We start from the raw sequence: 7,786 nt of genomic DNA, 5'->3' as shown, positions 1-7,786 counted from the left end.
GGGAGCTATGCATTGAAGGCAATAACATGGATGCATGAAAGCCATTGAGGGCGCAACTAAGCCATGTCTGACAATGTCTCTAACCATTGACGTGGACCGTCTCGGCGTCCCAATCCAGGAAGACGGCAATGACCAGCGCAGCTGTGTTTGCTGGTAATGGCTTCCATAACCCACTGCGATTATATTATTTGACCGCCTCTGGATCGTTTTGAACCTACGCGTGGTCATGCAAATAGAACCCTATGAGGAAGTTGGTCCTCTGGGCGGCACGTGGCAGCTGTGTTTGCTGGTAATGGCTTCCATAACCCACTGCCAAGAGATTATTTGACCGCCTCTGGATCGTTTTGAACCTACGCGTGGTCATGCAAATAGAACCCTATGAGGAAGTTGGTCCTCTGGCATGCGCGGCACGTGTCTAAGCCAGCGCAACCTATGCAGTGTGATCAGTTCACTTATCGATGGTGAGTTATTTCTTCCGAATGCCATTCGACGTACTTCAGCACTGTTGATCCGGTTTTTCTACCAGACTCCAGCAATGCTCCGTAGACATCGATGGTCAAGCACTGGAAGTTTTTTCGATGTTCTATGAGCGCAGCGGCCATTTTTTACCCGTATAGTAATTCGGATCCAACCGTATGATTGTAACCTCGACACTTTACGGATAAGCTGATGTCACGCTCACGCCACAGGCGACGCAATTCCACGAAAGCTGCCCTGGTCTTCCCAATCCGGATGAAAGTGTCATCTTTAGCGAGACCGCCAGAACTGATACAGCTGACCAGCTAAACGAATTTGTCCACTACTTCAATCGAGTCATCCGCAAGCATGAGGTTAGATTAATCTTGCAGTAACACCTTACACTTTCCCGGTGTGGATCGCGGGCCGAACCATGAGGCAGAATCATTTAGATTATTTAATGTTGTCTGTATTGCCACGACGCCAGATTTGAGAAGAGCTATGTCGTCTTCGTACTCCATATATGTGAACGGATGACCTAGGAGCACCTTAACACCACAAGCATTAGATGCTGATAGTGAATCCTCTGTGATTGTGTCAGTGAAGAAGTCGAAGAAAACAGGTGAAAGAAAATAGCCCTGTCTGACACCACTTGATGCGGTGAACTCCGGCAATAAATTTTATAGACCTTCACACATCCGCGGGATCTGCCGTACAGTCAAGAATTTATGGGCAATATGCCTTACACATATATGTCCGATATCAACGCACTGTGGGCCAGCTTCTGTTGAATATCCGGACATAAAGTTAGAATCTGTCCCGATCCATCAAGTACAGTGGTGTAAGGTACGCAGGTCTGCTTGCACCACTGCTTTTTAAGTTTGTATTTATGTGCCGCTTGAGGATCCTCTGAGTTACTTTAGATTCTAGATGGAAAAAATGTTTCGCTCGCTCGCGGATATCATGTAAGCAGATGGCATTCATATTCTCACTCTTTTTTACATAGTCGACGGATGTAGACCGATTTGTTTGATATAACTAATTATGTTGCACGGCTTGGTGTGCATTTCACACCTTCATCAGACTTGTTTTAGAGAACCGTCGGCTGCGCGAGATGGCCCAATTGGTCCGAGCGCGAATTAACTAACCGGAACGTCTGTGGTTTGAACCCGATCTTTGCCTCTCAACTTCCCCTATCTAGGCTTGGGCAGCCTGGCACTATCCCAACCCTCATGCTTCCTTCGGGTAGCATGGCGGCTAGGCACAGGATGGCTGTTACAACTGAGTGACTTTTTGATGTCGACTGCTCTACCTGATGTTCGTCGGCCACCTCTGTCTTGCAGTTATGTTTAGGAGATTCTTAATCGTTCTTCTCTCTGATTACGTGCGCTATGACAGTATCCTAACTCACATTACGCGATTACAACTATTCTCATTCGACATCAAGTCTCACGTTTTGTATTGAGCTGGGTTGTTTTACTTTCTGAATGCATCAAGATGGGTTAGAGTAAACAGGCCAGTTACGGCGCTTCTCTTCTTTCTACATATTTGTTCCTCACAACCGTCTTCCAGAATGGTTGATATGTGGTCTTCCGTGTGTTTGGGTGGGTTCCTCGAACAATGTGGCAGCTAAAGAATGCCAGTGGCTTTTATGCCGTCACTTTCTAGCAAGATTTTCTGACCGATTATTGATGGATACCTGCGGTAATTTGACCATAAACCTTCATTTCTCCCTCTTCCTTTCACTAGAAGGCTTTATTCGGATGAATTGGTTGCACGGCACTGAAGCACCCATGTTCTTATTTGGTTTAGCTGTTAGTGTTACTGGTGATGTTTATGCTGTTTTTCGTGCAGCACAACGGCCAACTCATTTTGTTTGCAGGTTCTGGCCCCTAAATTGTTAAAAATTCCTTTCAAACTTAGTCAGAAAATATGTTTTTGTGGTTACGTCTCTCCAACGATACTTCTGTATTTATGGCAAGATTCCCAGGAAATTGAGTTTGTTAAGTCAAAATACAAATTTTGGTTAGTTTTCTGGAGCAGATTATTGACCTTCAATATTGTGCAAATTTTTCAAAAAAGAAGAAAAGCCTTAAGTATTTGAAGGATGCAGGATATACCTTATGAAAGGTTTGGAGCAAAGGATGGTTTTTAGGCTGAGCGCAATCTATGCGTCTGTAGACGTAAACTACAAGCAGTCCATAGTTTGGAAAATCAGAAGTCTCAGAAAATGATGTCGAGAATGGATAAAATTGGATAAACTTGGTCAGAGACTTCATTATGGTTTGCAACATAACATACTCTACGCACAAAAAGAGCATGCCTACCATAGCCCTGGAACGTTTTTGTCCTCAATTTTTTAAGCTAAACAAGCCTTGCCCGATTTGCTCTATCTTTTACTTCGCTATACTCCAGCGACCCAACTATTCCTTCTGACAATCCTAGTATCACTTCATTTAGCTCTTTTATCTACCCCAGTAAGCAAACTCACATCGACGTTTTTGTGGCTTTTACAAATCTAAAATGAGCACCAAGCAAGTTTTACCAGGACTTCTTACGCCCAGTCCATGCTGCACATAAGGAACCTCAAGTTTGCATGAGGGGTACATATGCTGGACATCCGCCGCCTTACTCATCGAATTTTGACACAATTAAACCAAATGACAGCCGTGATTTCGACTCATCTCCCACACTCTTTTGGAAGGGTTAGTACTGCACGTCTCAGAAGTAAAGCATTACTTCAAACGCATAATATTTTATGCTGTAACAATAATGTTCCCATAAATCTGTGTTAAAATGGAACAGTAGAGGAACAAAGTTGGTCCTTAGCGCGTAAAACACCTATTCACATAGTACAAATTCCCGTGCTGTGAAAAGGACTCCATAATCCTTTTTAAGATCTAATCGTACTACACATAGGACTACTTTGTCTGAAGCTGCATTTGAAGACGGTTTAGAGTGCTTTTTTGATGAGCTCAAAATCCTCTGAATGCATACAGTCTTCAACCTCTTACTTGCTCCTGTAAAATCTCGTGATCAGATGCAAAACTGCACCTTGGTAGCAGTGCTGCCAGCACACACTCCATAGCTTAGATTCATTACTACCGCTGTCATAAAGCTTCTGGAAGTATAAGTTGACTCAGCCTTTAATTCAACTGACCTAGTTCTCCCTCGGCCAGCCGGTTGTTCATAATCACTGAGTCTAATTTCATTTCCATTTTATTATATTCATCACGAGTGAAACATCGTTTTCTTGTCGCTAAATGCTTTAAGCCTTCATTGAGCGGTCGTATTTCCCTTTCTGGTTGTAATCCACCTCAGGTTTCACTGTCACAAAAACCTCCCGATTGATGACCATTTTTGACAAAAAGTGTAACGAAGGCTTTTCTCTGATTCTGAGCTTAGATGTTGTGTGGGATCATTGAGAAACCAGAATATAAACACTCATTACCGAGCTTGTCTCCGCATTCAACGTAGACTGGTTTTCAGAGGCGTTACTATAAACCAATTGTAGTCTACACGTTAACATCAGAATCTCTGGAGCCAGCTGGAATCTCTAAATATGCCTCCATTCGTCTTAATTACGAAACTGTTTAAGCCTTTGTAGCAACCTTTCAAGCCGTCTAGGTTCTCTCTCAAAGGACGTTTTCGGCACCTGGATGGGAACACGACGGCAAGTAACTCTCTTTAGGTGATTCTCATGGTGACAACTAAGTTACCAAAATCTATTTCCTTACTTTATTTTACTTTTCATTGCGATGTTGTTCACATGGGATCATATGCTGACATATATACACTCGTTATTATCGAGGTCGGCAGCGTGAAAGGGTCTCCAGAGTCTTGATTTGAGATTTCCCTGCGGACCTGATAAATTTTATCTTTTGAAGACGATTATTAACCAGGCTGTGCAACTGCCCATGAGCAAAGGTGCTATATTTTCTGCACAAAGTTACTTTTAAAACGATATTCCTGTATCTCTTTTTTCTCACAAGTGAGAAAAGTAATGGGTTTCGGTATATGGTGGTAATGTTTTAGAGGTCACTGACATTGATCCCAGGAAATTCGTTGACAGAAATTTTCGTGGAGGGAGCTCCCATAAGTTTACAAGTATTGTTTTTGTGCTACTGATCCAGTTTCTAAGCAATTACTTCCTGATTTATAAGGTCAATACAATAACCCTTACACGCTTTTTGTCCTAATGGTGTCCCTAAAAATATGTAATTTTTCAGGCCACTTGTCAACAAGGTGTTACACAGTTGAACTGTTGTTTCTGCGCTGTTGACCTGAACATGTAACCAGAATGCGGTAAATCGTACGAGGTTTTTGAGCGAGTGTTCCAAAGGATGTCAGCTAAGCATTAATCACAATAAATATTTATTGGTACTCGTAGAATATATAATATATACACATGTGTACTATGTTTCCATCAGATTTTGATGCCAGTCTCACCAATAGATGCCTATTAAAGGAGGCCAAACAAGTGAGAGCTCCGGACATCACGAGACAAACTCGGATAATAGAAAACGTCCAAGCTACTTAAAATAAGTGATGTGCTATGCGATAATTGCCAATGAAAGTGTCTCTTAGTCATCATTTCGCCTCTCAAATGTACACCGACTTCGACAACCGTAGGACTGCAGGCTGACCACATCCAAAAGTGGGTGCATTTGAGGGTGAACGTGTCCACCAAGTTGATTAGTTTGTCTGCACGCGTGAGGTGTGGTTTCGATTGAGGTAGCAGCACCTAGTACTTCGCAGGTGCAAGGCCTATACCCACTACAGCACCAGAAGAATGGCAAGAATAGTAATACCATCTGTTTGCTTGACGTTCACGAGCAGGCGCTTGAAAACATTTTTTTTCATCGAGGTTCTAAAGAGAGTTAGAGGACCCTCAAGCGGCACATAATTACGAATTTGAACAGACCAGATTGCCTTACATCACTGTACTGGGGCAGATGCTTGCCTCATTTCCGCATATTCCACAGGAGTTGGCCCCACAGTGCACTGATATCGGACATATATGTGTAAGGCATACTGCTGATCGCCAGACACCGAGGTTGTTTTTTACGGTTGGCGGGGTTGGGCTTAACTTTACTTCAGTTGCTAGTTGAGTGAGTGGCCGATCCCCCCTTCAACTTCCCCTGTCTAGGTCTGGGCAACCTGGCAGTATCCCAGCCGTCGTGCTTCCTTCGGATATATGGCAGCTAGGCACCGGAGGGTGTTACAGCTGAACGATTTTTTTAGTGGCGGAGAATTAATTTTTGGGAGCCGTCTTCCCGAGCTCTGGTACATCCTTTCTCTTCTATCTGAATGCTTAGTATGAACACATCTGATTTTACCATGCTGATCCAATCTGGAGGCAACTGATTTGTGCACTCCGAGAGTTTGGCAGTGCCAGAAAGCCTGCATCTTGTTTGGTAAGGAATTGCGGATGTTGAGTAAAGCGATGAAATCATTCTACGGGGCAGTGAAAGAGTATATTAGTGATTGGAATATACTGTTTTTCCTTGTACATCTGTAAATTCTGACGGGTAAAGTAGCTCAAAGCATCAGTGCCACGATCGATTAACATAATATGGTCGTGGAGCGCAAAACCTTTTTTTATATTCGGATCTTCCGTCACCCGGCTTTTTATCCACCGTAGTTCTTTTCATTCCGCACAGCCCTCTTCGCGCAGCCTCGGATGGGGATAGCTCAGGGGTAGCTAGTCCACGACCTGGTAAGGAAGCATGAAATTACTTACCGTCAACTCTGTCACTTCCTAGATAGAGACCGGAGGATGAGTTAAATCATTGGTTAGTGATCATGACAGAGATGGCTATGCCGCGCAGCCAATAACGGTCTTGCGTCAAAGTGATCGCCTTCACTGCACGACACTTCCTCCTTGACACACCGGACAAGCAGAACCATTCGACAATAATGAATGGATNCCGACTCAAATCCATGGTTCTCCCTTCCTTACCCTCCCCTGGGTGAACGAATTATGAAGCCGTAGAACCATTGAATTTTGCTGCATGGTTTACGAGCTGAAAAAACTGGGGCTGGAATGAAACAGCATTTCGGCAAAGCAATGTCTATCGTGAGAGAGATTAAGCAGCAGAAGTGCGGCAAAGGCAAATAGAAATCCAGTGTCTCTCTAACAAGCTTTGACTTAAATGACTGAATCACAGCACGATGTGAGAGTATGAGGTTCCGATCCTGCCTTTTCAACATGTCGTTGGCTCCAGGAATCCGACTCACACAACATCTGGGAGTATGGTTTACTTGGAGGCCATGTTCACAGCCTCTGACTTGGTGGCAAACTCTGCTTAGCTGCTGAAAGCTGGACGATTCCGAGGCTGTATGGCGTATGCCATGCGTACTCAGCCCTTGGTGCCACCACGCACGTCTGGGGTTTCTGGAACAAGTTCAGGCTCTAAATACATATCTAATTTGCTGGACAATTCGCTGCATTACTGACCTTATAGATGTGGAGTTTTCAGCTACCTGGAGGAAACAACCTACTACTTGTATACTCTTATTGCGGAATGCGGCACGACTTNGGTATATGGTGGTAATGTTTTAGAGGTCACTGACATTGATCCCAGGAAATTCGTTGACAGAAATTTTCGTGGAGGGAGCTCCCATAAGTTTACAAGTATTGTTTTTGTGCTACTGATCCAGTTTCTAAGCAATTACTTCCTGATTTATAAGGTCAATACAATAACCCTTACACGCTTTTTGTCCTAATGGTGTCCCTAAAAATATGTAATTTTTCAGGCCACTTGTCAACAAGGTGTTACACAGTTGAACTCTTGTTTCTGCGCTGTTGACCTGAACATGTAACCAGAATGCGGTAAATCGTACGAGGTTTTTGAGCGAGTGTTCCAAAGGATGTCAGCTAAGCATTAATCACAATAAATATTTATTGGTACTCGTAGAATATATAATATATACACATGTGTACTATGTTTCCATCAGATTTTGATGCCAGTCTCACCAATAGATGCCTATTAAAGGAGGCCAAACAAGTGAGAGCTCCGGACATCACGAGAAAAACTCGGATAATAGAAAACGTCCAAGCTACTTAAAATAAGTGATGTGCTATGCGATAATTGCCAATGAAAGTGTCTCTTAGTCATCATTTCGCCTCTCAAATGTACACCGACTTCGACAACCGTAGGACTGCAGGCTGACCACATCCAAAAGTGGGTGCATTTGAGGGTGAACGTGTCCACCAAGTTGATTAGTTTGTCTGCACGCGTGAGGTGTGGTTTCGATTGAGGTAGCAGCACCTAGTACTTCGCAGGTGCAAGGCCTATGCCCACTACAGCACCAGAAGAATGGCAAG

This window comes from Opisthorchis viverrini (assembly GCF_000715545.1).
Source record: "Opisthorchis viverrini unplaced genomic scaffold opera_v5_436, whole genome shotgun sequence".
Taxonomy (NCBI): domain Eukaryota; kingdom Metazoa; phylum Platyhelminthes; class Trematoda; order Opisthorchiida; family Opisthorchiidae; genus Opisthorchis; species Opisthorchis viverrini.
This window is presented reverse-complemented; position numbering follows the sequence as displayed.